We start from the raw sequence: 13736 nt of genomic DNA, 5'->3' as shown, positions 1-13736 counted from the left end.
AATCCAGAAATTCCAGTTGCCTCTTGGAAAAAAAGCACCTTTGGGAGACTCTGTACTTTCCAGCAAAAGTTTGTCCAATCTCTTCTTGAAAGAGAAGAAGCAGAAGAAAAGCTGAAGAAGCTTCTTGGATGAGAAGCAAAACGCTTTCAAAGAAAAACCAGAAAAAAGTAGTTGTTGTCTTCTTCATCTCCTCCTCCTCCTCCTCCTCCTCCTCCTCCTCCTCCTCCTCCTCCTCCCCCTCCCCCTCCTGGACCTACCAGTAGAAATCTTTTGGGGTGCCCCCATAAAGAATATTTATAAATGTTATTTACAAAAGGTTACAAGACTATCAGATCAATAACTACTACTATTACAAAAGATGTCAAATCCTGCAATGGCTTAACCATGATTATCAAGCAGGCAGTTCTCATTTATACCTGGTTTTGGGGCTTTACTATCAAGAGAGATTGAAGTAGGAACAATTGCTTGTTTCCTTTGAATGCATGATTCTTTACAAGGCAGGGAGACTCTGTTGCCAGAGATGCGCAACCAAAGAAGTTGTATCTCACAGCTCATCCCTTCTTCCTCTACCACCTGTAGGGCCCTCAGTGTTCCAGATGATCCTTCACCCATGGCATGTGAGGAATCAAAGCAATGTCACTTGAGCAATCTACCCAAAGGAAGATCCGTAGCCCTATAATTCCGGAGCCAGCCTACCTTTCTCTTCCATGAAAAAGTAAGTAGAATCTGCTCCTTAAGGCAGGAAACTCAGCCGTTACAGCAATGAGGAGCAGCACAGTGAGAGGTGTGGATGAATGCCGAGCAGCAATGCCTACTTTGCAGAATGGTCTCCGTAGGCTGTTTATTAATGTTCTCCTGGTTTCCTAATCTTAGCCAGAAAACTGTCAAGCCTTTGGCAAGATGTAATGCATGGTTGCAACATTTGCAACCGCTTGCAGCTTGCAACCTCTGTCTGCATGATTTGCTAGTCTGTGCCTAGAGGAATTGGGACAGCACCCCTATTTCTGCCTATTGGGAGGGCAGTTTCATTAAGCCAACAGCTGTGAGCGCCACAGAGATTGTGCTTGTCTACTTGGCTTTAGTTAGTAGGGTTTTTATCAGCTCACCTTTACTGAACACGCTTGCCTCCTGCTCCTTCCAGTTTTCTCCTGTTTCCACAATGGAAGTCTTCCAGCATCGTCTGATATGTTATTGTAGGTCTTCCAACTGTAACTCAATGGGCATTCCTCAAAAGGTACAAAAGACAACCAAGCTAATACAGGGTTGCTTGGAATCATTGATTTATACAAAGCAAAGGCTCAGCAGAATAACGGAGTAACAGAGTTGAAAGGGACTTTGGAGGTCCTCTAGTCCAACTCCCTGCTCAAACAAAACCCTACACCATGTTGGACAAATGGCTGTCCCACCTCTTCATAAAAACCTCCAATGTTGGAGCACCCACAACTTCTGGAGGCAACTTCTGGAGGCAACTTCTGTTCCACTGATTAGAAAATTTCTCCTTAGTTCTAGGTTGCTTCTCTCCTTGATTAGTTTCCATCCGTTGCTTGTTGTCCTGCCCTCAGGTGCTTTGGATACTAAGTTGACTTCTTCTTCTTCTTCTTTGTGGCAGCCCCTGAGGTATTGGAATACTATTAGCATGCCACCTTTAGTTCTTCTTTTCATTGAACCAGACATACCCAATTCATACGGAAACTACAAAAGTAACCATAAATAGAACAAGCATCTGCAGTCAAAATTATGGAGGCAGGAGGGACAGAAAGAGATGGGAAAGGACAGAGAGAGGGAGGGAGGGAGAGAGGGGGGAGAGAGAGGGAGGGAGAGGAGAAAGGGAGAGAAGGAGAAAGACAAACAGACAGACTTAGATACTTTCCTATCATATCTAGCAGTAAACATTCCACCAAAACTCTCCATTACTTGATGAAATCTCTTCCACTGAGATTTGAAACCAGAGCAAGCAGTCCATCGATCCACAATCATCAAAATACAGTCAGTCTTATGAAGGTGCAACATTTGGTTTCATTAAAAATGCAAAAGCAGGCAACCTCTCACCGCTACATTAAATTCAAAATAAAACAAACACAAGCAAGAAAGAAGTGTAGCAGGAGAGCTGACTAATTCAACCATATCCCTCCTGTGTCTTCTATCCGATGGGGAAACCTACAGTATATGCTGTATTGGGGGCTATTTTGATATATTAGAAGGAAGGAAGGAAGGAAGGAAGGAAGGAAAGAAGGAAGGAAGGAAGGAAGGAAGGAAGGAAGGAAGGAAGGAAGGAAGGAAGGAAGGAAAAATAGAGATACAGAAAAACAGACAAACAGAGATACAGGCAGATAGACAGATATAGGTGATAGTTGGATAGACAGATAGATGATTCATCCAGCCCAATTCATCATGCCCCAAAGTCTTTTCCATTCATAATATTAAAACAGTGTTTCTCAACCTGGACTACTTTAAGATGTGTGGACTTCAACTCCCAGAATTCCTCTGGGAGTTGAAGTCCACACGTCTTATAATGGGCAATGTTGAGAAACCTGCCATTAAAGGTTTATTCATAAATCAATACAATGCACGCATTTTCCCCCAGACTTAATTATTACGGTAACTAGTTTTTGTTATACTCAATAATAGCTTTCTATTTGTTCTTCCTCCCCAGCCCAAAAATATATTTAAGAAAGGGGGAGCACCATGATGAACTTTTCAGAAGTGCTTTGGATGTTATCTCTGGTGCCCAAGGAGAAATGTGTGTGTGCCAAGCTCCCCCATCTTCTGGTAAATAGTTACATCTCTTGCCTAGATACTAAAAATCTGTTTTTACAGTCTTCCTATCTGAACATCTTGCCTTCCTCTAAAAAGTTTCCAAGCACAAGCAATCTCGACATCTGTTTCAAGGATCTCGGCTGGAAATGCAGTTTCACACAGCCAAATTGCTTGTGTTTCTATGGAGGGAATGGCAATTTATTTTATACCACCATCTGCGCTCTAAATGGTATCTTTTGTCATTCATGGTGTGGCTTGCAAGTGATGCCTGCCTGCCAAATATAAAACGAGAAGCCTTCCAAATGGAGGTTGTTGTGTGCTTCACAAATGTAGCATGTGTGTTTAGATATGTGTGTGTAAGCAAGCATATATATATATGATTGGCCTCCTAATTATTTCTTGGGTAGGTGGAAGTGTTCATGAAGGGCTGAAAACCTGTCAAGTCTTGGTGAAGCACTTAAATTCCCAAATTCTTCTCCTGTATTTGAGAACAGCTAGGCTCAAACTAGACTGAGAGGCCATATTGTCGTTTTGCACCATTCCAAGTATCCATAAGGATGACGGTTCAGAAATAGGCTAGCTCGTTTTTGCATTCTCCAGCAAATTTTCCAACATCGTTATATTCATTATGTTCCAATGTCCATGAGCGCCAACTAGCAGTCAGATGACAGGATGAAGACTCCTTAATCTCACAACACATGGACAGAATCAACCTCAGTTTCAACCAGGAAACTGTGGGCATCCTAGACCAAGTTAAATCCCCCTCCCAAAACCAAGGCAAAAAAACAAACAAACCCCACAACACATCCTCTCCATCAGTCAAGACCCAAAGCAGGGATTACCATACTTTCACCAACACTGCTGGGGCAAGTGACTGTATATAAACAGGGAACAAACCCAACATTCACTGATGATGATACCTAGTTGGGTAAGGAAACATCTGCAAACAAGTCACCAAGATAAGAGAACACCAAAGACTCCAGAGTCAATCTGTGAGCGACAGATATTTTATTCTGTTTCACCATATGAAATACAATCTACCTACATTAAGAATCCTTCTCACTGACTGCCTGCTTCTCATCACTTTATGAGTAAAATTGAAACAGATGGATACCAACCAATTACAAAAGAAACATTAACATTGTCTTTCGCCAACAGTGAAGCATCTAAACACATCCATAAACAATAGCTTTTTAAAAGCTGGATCTGCAAAAGCTAATAAAGATGGATTTAAGATGTCACAGGCAGAATTGAACAGAAATGAGGGAGTCTATTATTCCATTAATGGAAAATGGAAAAGATCCAGATTTGATATGTTTGCCTTTATTTTTTGGTACTCTGAAAATGGGGCACCTTTAGGAACATTTTTTTTCCTGTCATGGATCTATTAAGACAGCCTGAAAGCTTGTAGGTTTTCCATTCTTACTTGATAAACATAAACCAAAGTTGCATATGGAACCCAACAATTGCAATGTCTCGATTGCCAACACTCATATTGTCCCGTAAATCTTTCATATTGCCGCAGAAAATACTGCTAGTAAATTCAAGGTGGAGGACCGTACTTCAAAGATGGATACAATACAATAGCAGAGTTGGAAGGGACCTTGGAGGTCTTCTAGTCCAACCCCCTGCCTAGGCAGGAAACCCTACACCACTTCAGACAAATGGCTATCCAGCATCTTCTTAAAGACTTCCAGTGTTGGGGCATTCACAACTCCTGGAGGCAACTTCTGTTCCACTGATTAATTGTTCTCACTGTCAGGAAGTTTCTCCTCAGTTCTATGTTGATTCTCTCCTTGATTAGTTTCCACCCATTGCTTCTTGTTCTACACTCAGGCGCCCTGGAGAAGAAAGAAATGGGCTTCACAGGAACATCAGCTCCAGGAGTCCCATAAGTGGCCTCTTCAGTTGAAAAGAAATGCTGTCAACTACAATGGGACAAAAGGACGGATGGATTGTCCTAACAGGATGCAAATTCTATAGAATTGTCAAGCTCCAGCAATGCAAACCAAAACTTGAAAAATGTAGTGGTTAGTTTTGTATAGCATCTCTACACCAGCCTAGAAATAAAGAGACATTTTCTGATGGTGAGAACCATCAACCCATGGAACAGAAGTTGCCTTAAGAAGTTGTGGGAGCTTCCTCACTGAAGGTTTTCAAGAAGAGAGTGGACTGCCATCGGTCAGAAAGGGTCTCCTGCTTGGGCAGGGTTGGACTAGGTCAGTGGTGGGCAACCTTTTTTTTCAACTGAGCCAAATCTCGCCAAAACCACGATTGAAATTTACTTTGAGAGCCACATTTTTAAAACCGAAAATACATAGGATGGTACACTGTTTTTAGTTTCAATAAGTTTTTATTGAGAATATTCTGCATGCAAGTATCCACATAGGTCGGGAGGATACAAATAACACAACTAATAAAACAAAAACTTTAGAACGATATTATTTATCGATAACGTTAAATTCCATAAAATTTGCCTTACAATGTAGAGAAAATTACATCCTGACATTGACTGACAAAGTCACAACCACTAATATGAACATTGGCCTTGCATGTCCTTGGATAGTTTGAGTAAGTCAGGTTTGTATGTTGTTGTTTTTAATTTCATCTCTCTCTCCCACTTTCTTTCTTTTTTTCTTTTTCTTTCTCTCTCTCTCTCTGGCTCTTTGTCTCTCTCTCCCTCCCTCCCCCATCTCTGCACTCTGTGTGTGTGTGTGTCTGTCTGTCTCTCACTCACTCTGTGTGTGTGTGTGTCTGTCTCTGTCTCTCCCTCTGTCTCTCTCCCCTCCCTTCCTCTCTCTCTGTCACTCTGTGTATGTGGGTGTGTCTGTCTCTCACTCATTCACTTAATCACTCACTCTGTGTGTGTCTCTCTCTCTGTCTGTCTATCTTTCCCTCCCTCCCCCTCTCTGTCTCTCTCTGTCTGTGTGTGTGTCTGTCTGTCAGTCTCTCTCTGATTCCCTCCCTCACTCCCTCTCTCTGTTCCTCTCTCTCTCTGTCTGTCTCACTCACTCACTCACTCACTCACTCACACACACACACACACACACACACTGTGGTCACCTTGTTGAGTGTTCCAATCACATTTGAAACACTCAACAACTGGCCTGCATTTATGGTATTTTGCAGCATTCTGCAGTCATAGGACCAAAATTGGTAGGAAAAGAACTCCAGCATAATAGAATAACCAGATGCAAAGAGGATTAATTTTTTTAGGGGGATGTTTATAAAGTCTTTAGAAACAATGAAGAGCAAAAGGTTTGCATGATCCATGCTTTCTATTTATTTCCTAAGATCCCGCTGCTATTCCTTCAGGAACCTGGATAATCCATCTGGCTGAGGATTTTCCAAAGTCTTTTATAGTTGAGTAAAAATGAGTAAATCGTATATCTAGCTCGTACGAAACAACTAATGTCTCACAAGGAAGCAATATCATCAGCAAATATAGTTGTGAGTGAGTGCCGAGCTTCATACAGAGATAAAATTAAACTACAAAAGAGTCTATTAAAGTAACAGTAAGAATCTTGGCAGAAGCTCATAAAACAAAGAACGATTCCAAAGAGTTATAGATGAAGCTACCTTTATACACTTTAACTATAGGTTTAAATTACAACAGATGGTGCAAATAAATAAATAAAAATATCCTTTGCAAGCTGTGTGGAAAATGCTTTGATACTCTACAATCAGAGGTTCAGTTGTTGACTTAACTTTGTATTTTCCGGACTATTTTGACTCTCGGATATTCAGCTGAGCAACCCAGGAATAGGTGTTGTTGAGTGGTGTGGTGGCCTAGAGGTGTAGCACTCACCTCACAATCAGGAGGCTGCGAGTTCGATCCTAGGTAGAGGCAGATATTTCTCTCTCTGGGCACAGTGAGAAAGTATCTGCTGAATATAACTCAGCACTGGCAACAGGAAGGGCATCCAGCCAGTCAACACTCAGCTTCATTCAGTTGTCCCATCTCCACCCCTATGCAAGGGATTACGGAGTCAGCAAAAGACAAAAATAAATAAATCCCAGGAATAGGTGGTGTAAGTACTGTGTTTTCATAGCAGAAGATGCTGCTTCTTCTCTGTGACAATCCCAGGTTTAGTCACCCAAAAGATCTGCAGAAGACTCATACTTCAAATCACTCATACTAAACGTTCGATGGGATATAGAGTGTCTCTTACTTGAACAGGGGATGCGGTGGCTCAGTGGCTAAGACGCTGAGCTTGTCCATCAGAAAGGTCGGCAGTTTGGCGGTCCGAATCCCTAGCGCCGCCTAAGAAGATATTGGACAGCCATTTATCTGAAATGGTATGGGGGTCTCCTGCTTGGCCGAGGGGTTGGACTGCGGGACTTTCGGGGTCCCTTCCAACCTGCTGTTCTTTCTATCACCACAAGTATCCATCCCAAAGAAAGCCCAAAGAAAGTCCAGAATGGTATAGGACCGGGATGGGGAATCTATGGCAAGCGGAGCCCTCTCTGTGGGCACGAGTCGTCGCCCCAATTCACCTCGACTGTGCATGTGCGTGGGCCTCCCCCTGGCCAGCTGGTTTTTAGGAGACACGCGTGCAAACACTGGGGGCGGGGAGGAGCGTGTGGGGCAGCCCATACACTCCATTTGTGGTCCCAGGAGGCTTCAGGGAGGCCTGCTAGGCCCAGAACGGGCGTGTCACATGAACATACATGGGGGAGAGCGCGTCGGGTGTCGCGCATGCATTGCAGAGTGCGTTGCTTTCGGCATGGGATGACAAACAGGTTAGATATCACTGGTATAGGGTTGAACTAGAAGACCTCCAATGTCCCTTCCAACCAACCCCATTCTTCTATCTTCTATGTGAGACATGGTGGCTAATTTTCAGCAGGTGCCAATAGCTGACCTTGTGTGGGGTCAGAGGCTGAACAGGATTGGACCTGCGTAGGGCTTGAAGAACATCAGGGAATCCTAGGGCCGAAGACTAGACTGCCAAATTGAAAAAGAAAAAAGATTTGGGAAGCGAGCCATGGAAAAAGTCCTCTGAGCTCTTGCCAAGGAAGCAACATGGATCAAGTCACCCAGAGGTCAGCTCTGAGCTCATCTCGCAGCCGCCTCTACTAATACCTGCTAAACTGACCATCTGCCCAATCCCACCACCGCTTAGGATTCAGGTGAGGTTGTATCATTATCTCGGCTCTCCCCTAAGTCAGCCAAATGAACCAATGCAACACAGGCATATATCTAATTTGTGTGGCTGCTGCTGAGGTCAGCCTGCTTCAAATGAGCAATAGAGTTAGGGATTTAATTATTTTTTAGACCGCAAAATTAAAACAGGAAATATGTTCTCGGTGGGCCTCCAATTTTCACTACCTCTAACTATCTTACCTTTGATAAATCAACTATGCATGGCGGCAAAAAAACCCTGCCTGTAGCCCATAGTAGCTGCCCAGCTGGTCCAATCTGGCAGAGTTGACATGTTCCTTTGATTAAGCAATGCCATCTCTCGTGACCCGGAAGTATGTCTTCTCTATAGCAAATGCCTGTCTTGTGGAACAAAGTTGATTCTTTTCCTTCTCCTTCCTCTCCTCCTCCTCCTCTTCCTCCTCCTCCCTTTCTCCTTCTTTTCTTCCTCCTCCTCATTTAGGATTGTTTTCTCTACCATCTTTGTTTCATCTTGATCTTATACATTTTGAGTTTTGTTTTCAGAAGTTTTTAACAATTTGTAAAACATCCAGAGTCAAGGGAATCAGGCGGTAGATATATTTAATGCATCATTATGAACAAATCATTTATTTGCTATGAAAGATGGTTGCCTCTCACAATAGTTGCACTTATCTGGATCTGTCAGTTTTAATGGGAAGCACCTGTGGAACTAATTCACTGCTCTAGATCCCCTTTCCTCCTGTAGAGCCCTTCAGTTTGACAAATCAAACAACAAAACTAAGAAACTCTCAAAAATGCATTTTCTAGTAACGGTAGAAAATCAGCCTTATCGTAAATTAATGATGGAAGTAATTCCAGGGAACGATCTGAACAAAGAACAGAACTAAACGAACAATACCAGGTTATGGATAAGAAATCATGATCACAAACTTGCAAACATAAAACAGTCAAGCTCTAAGGCCAGATGTTTTTCAGTTTGGATCCTTTGCAAAGTGAAGATATTTAATGTTTTCAGAGTCACAGCTGCAAGTCAATAGAGATTTATATGGCTACTCTTGAACATGCCCTTACTCTTAAGTAGCTCTTACTTGCAAATATCCAAATTAACTTCTGTGCTCACAGTCTTTACATCTTGCATATTCATTTCTTAGTCAGGATTTGATGCCTGCTCCCTTTATACTAGTAAGGAGACCATTATTATTATAAACTTTTATGCATTAAACATGAAACTCAGTCAAGTGAACATTGAAAAATGCATCACAAATACCACTGACTGGTGCTAATGGTTGATACTGATTGCTGCCAGTGTCCTCGGTATCAACCAAGTACCTTCTTTAAATGTACTCTATTATTATTATGTGGTTAATCTTTGGTGAGATTAACAGCCTTTGGGGCTGGTTGGTAGCTCAACAGCTCGAGTCCTAACCAAGGACCTAAGAACAGTTAAGGTAAGGTCCCAGAGAAAATCATTTCAAAACTAAAAGCTCAGAAGGGGATCTGCACCCACTGCCCTTCAAGGAGACTGAGATGATTTGCTTATACCACCATCTTGTGGCTATGATATAAAAATTCTGAAAAACCTTCCCAACTTCACAAAAGCGTTTGGCAAAACCCATCTATCTTGTGCCATGGCAACTTAACTACAAGGCTATAAAAATTAGGGAGTTCGCACATCCATGAGGTCACGGTTGCTTCAAAAATCTCCTGCAACTTGTGAGCTTCAAACATCACAACCTGTGGTTTCCGAACCACAGTACATCCAGCCAAAGCCAAATAAACCACATTAGGATTAATGTGCCGTCTGAATGCCATGTCTGAACCTAAGGTTTAGAGTTAGGATTCGGGCTGCACCTTCCTTAATTTGGGTATCATTGTGGTTGGGCTTGCAAGAGGCAACTGGACTTTCTGGTTCTTATTTGAAGATGTTTCGCTTCTCATCCAAGAAGCTTCTTTAGCTCATTGGATTAGACAACACCTGTTATGGCCCGTCAGCCTCTCCAGTAACCGAATCAGAGGAGGAGGAGGAGGCAGTGGGGGAGTGAAGGTCAGCATCAAGGCAACCTGAGAGCTCCGAGGGGGCAAGAGGGAGTGGAGCTAGCAGAGAGAGAGAGAAAAAAGAGGCAGAGCCTGGGCGTCCGTCAGCCCTCAGATGGAGAGTCAACAGCCCCCAAATCTGGAGGTGGCTGATGAGGAAGAGGAGCAACAGCTGGGTCCAGTGCCAGATGCGTGGATGTGCAGAAGGCAGAGGAGAGGAGAGCAGTGGAAATCTATGGGCCGGTCCTGGGGACAGAAGAGCCACCGCTGCTAGTGAATCCCCACCCTAGCTCTGGGGATCAAAGGCAGGGGCCAGAGATGAACAGATGTGGCAGACAACTGTTCATCTCTCTGTCAGACGGACTTGTTGGCCTGCGGTGAGAGAGAAACTTTTTAGCGGGGCTGCCGGCGCTCCTAATCAAGGAATCTTTGTGTTTACTTCAGAGGGTTTGTCATATTTGGGGAGCTCTGTGAGAACAACACCATTATTGTTTCAGCTCTGAAAATATACAGTTGACCCATCCCCATCTTCAGAAATCAATCAAGAACGCCATGCAGTTTAGGCATATCACGACAAGCATTTAGTTATCTTTCATAACATCCCTCCACATCCTTTTGGATTCATTCTGCAGATCAGCTATCGCTGCTCTCGTCACTGTCCTCACTCCCTTCTTCGGTGTCATCCTCTTTGGGGGCTCGACGCAAAGGGTTGGCACACGGGCTGCAACAGCATAGAGAACAAAGATATAAACTTTGCAGGATGTGGTCCCAATCAGTGAGGAGGACACTGGGTTAGGGAAGAACGGCTGACTCTTCACAAGGAAGTCCCCAAAGGGCTACTGGATTGCCTTGTTGTTGTTGTTGTTGTTTTGCAAACATTTCTCTTCTCATCCAAGAAGCTCCTTCAGAACTGAAGAAGCTTCTTGGATGAGAAGCAAAATGTTTTCAAAGAAAAAAACAACAAGGAAATGCAGTTGCCTGGAGAACCTTCCTTTTTTTCATAAAGTTTAAGGTTTCTTACCTTCGCATACCTTTTTGCAGGGAATCGTGGCTTGTGGGACGGTTGAAGAGTTTTGGAAAGTTTTAACTTGCTATGATACCCCTTACCTCCTTTTCTTACCTTCTCTCTACTATGAAACAGCAAAAAGGAAGACACACAACAGCCAACGTTCCTCCGATGCCGACAGCAAATATTCTCAAAATCTGTTGAGGGCCTATTGTGGTTTGATCAACATAAACATGGTATAAACAGTAAACTTTAGACAAGCTGGAGAGCATGTTTAAAAATAAACATGTCACAAAATAGCAATAGCGTTTAAGATTTATATACCGCTTCATAGTGCTTTATGACTCTTTAAGCAGTTGAGAGTCAGCCTGTTGCCCTCAACAATCTGGGTCCTCATTTTGCCGACCTCAGGAGGATAGAAGGCCGAGTCAACCTTGAATCCCATCAACTGCTGACAGTCGGCGGAATTAGCCTGCAATACTGCATTCTAACCAGTACACCACCATAGCTCTTGGCTGTACTTGAAGATCCTCAGTCTTGGGTTCAAAAAAGAGTGAGGGATTGGATTTATTTAATATAGCTTTTTAATGACTGGGTGGTTTGCATATAAGAGAGAGAGACAAAAGCCACAGTATATTGTATATGAAAAAGGGCACACCTGATCTTTCAACCAAGTTGGAAGTTGCTTTACAACTGCCCTGTCTCAAGGTCTCAGAGAACAAACAGTTTTTAGTAATTTCTGGGAGGCACCGAGGGAGGATAATACAGAGGAAAACACACCAAGTGGAGATCCTAACAGCCTAGTGATTGGTTTTGATGCAATTCTATGCTAGCTGTTTCAACAGAAAACTAAGAAGGATAATCTCAAATTCACTTGGCTTCATATTCATGGTCCTAAGAGGTCAACTGAATTTCCACTTAAGAAAGTTACAAACAGTTCTTAAGAACCACGATTGTTCCATATTGTTATTTTGGGATTCTGGGGTTTAAGTCCACACAGGTCTTAAATTGGCCGAAGTTGGACATCATGATGTAGAAGACCAAAGTTGGACACTCCTAATATAGATGATCTCAGCTACAAGGTTGGGTTTTTTTTTAAACTAGGGGGATGACAAGGACAAAATATAATATAATATAATATAATATATAATTGAGTACACATATTTGTCCTGTAACTATGCAAGATGTTCTATATCTCACATTGAAATTTATTAAAGTTAGCAGTATAACATTTGGATTCGTTAAGTCCTTCTTTAAACAATAATTTGAATATGTGACTCACCTATCCCTACAGAGGAGATAAAGTCATTAAAAAAGATACATGACAAAACGCCACTTACGGTCTTCGAATGGAGTATAGCAGTCTAACTGAATAAATTTTCTGGAAGAAACACAACATTTGTGTTCTAGGCACAAGGTCTGGTTGACGTGCTCTCCAGCTTTGCAAGCCACGACTTTCTGATTTCCTCTGGGCCAGCATGCTTTCAGAAAGACAACAAAAGTTCTAAGGTTTGAATCTCTCTCAGATCCAACCCAGACAATGTTATATATATATAAAGGCAAAGGTTCCCCTCGCACATATGTGCGAGTCGTTCCCGACTCTAGGGGGCAGTGCTCATCTCCGTTTGAAATCCGAAGAGCCAGCGCTGTCCAAAGATGTCTCCGTGGTCATGTGGCCGGCATGACTCAACACTGATGACGCACGGAACACTGTTCCCTTCCCACCAAAGGTGCTTCCTATTTTTCTTCTTGCATTTTTTACCTGCTTTCCAACTGCTAGGTTGGCAGAAGCTGGGACAAGTCACGGGAGCTCACTCCGTTATGCGGCGCTAGGGATTTTTAACTGCCGAACTGATCTTTCTGATTGACAAGCCCAGCGTCTTAGCCACTGAGCCACTGCGTCCCTCTATGCTCTATGCTGTTATATATTAGCCTCCCGTAAACCCATATTTCCTCAAAAATGTGTGGGGAATTATTCCTCTGTTAGGTTTACATGGGAGAGAACGAAGCAAAACTGGAATTGTTAAGGACGTTTTGGAAAACATATTCTTGAACAAGCTGAGTTAGAGTAGCAGAATGCCATGGAGGAGAAGACCCCTGACAGTTAGAAGGTACACACTTTAAACTGTCGCTCCTAAGCAGCACGTCGGAGTCTAGTGCAACCCATCCAAGAAGTGAAGGAACCATTTGTGTAATTTGGGATCCTGATAACTGGACGTCAAAGAACAAGCACAGCTGCAGGGAAAGGCTGAATTAATTCTCACTTGGCAAAGCTATCCAGTTGTTGGCTTGAATGAATTTCCGTTGCCAAAATTTTAGCAGAATGAGATCTGAATTCATTCTCACTTTAGAACATCCCACGGGAGCAGAAGCCATTCATGGGTGGCCTTCTATTGGCTTTTGCCACCATGATGTTCCCTTCCCAGAGTTATCTATGCAGTGTCAAGGAGCATCTTCTCAGCAGTCTTAACCAAGTTGGCTGGGAGGAAGAAGGAAGCAAGGGCAATATTCAGCCAGGCTCCAAAACACACTTCAAACTTGTTGAGCTTGGAGACTTGGCATTCAGGGAGAAGTGCTTTCTGTTCAACAAACAGGCCAAGAGACTGGGCCAGGGAGAAGTAAGGAGGAGAGCAAATTCTGATAGATCAGTCTCATTTATTTTCTGCTCCGAAACCTGAATTCTCTGTACACAAATGGTCTCTGTGTATCTGTTGTGGCCCGCCAGTGGCCAGCAGAGCTGGCAGCAGATTCAGAGAGTGAGAAGGTTGGGGAGGAACCTGGGCCAGTCCTGGAGTCTGGGGAAGGCTCTGATGA

General features: G+C 43.1%; 1 long non-coding RNA gene across 1 annotated transcript; it reads left to right on the top strand.

Moving 5' to 3' along the window:
• Window positions 1–584: 584 nt before the first annotated feature.
• Window positions 585–11363, top strand: LOC309397582. The gene is made up of 3 exons (XR_014176289.1): window positions 585–715; window positions 2654–2769; window positions 11058–11363. It is a non-coding gene; the product is annotated as an uncharacterized lncRNA (long non-coding RNA).
• The last annotated feature ends 2373 nt before the right edge of the window (window positions 11364–13736 follow it).

The sequence above is a fragment of the Natrix helvetica genome (genome assembly GCF_964273705.1).
Source record: "Natrix helvetica genome assembly, chromosome: 11".
In the NCBI taxonomy this organism is placed as follows: Eukaryota; Metazoa; Chordata; class Lepidosauria; order Squamata; family Natricidae; genus Natrix; species Natrix helvetica.
This window is presented reverse-complemented; position numbering and strand designations above follow the sequence as displayed.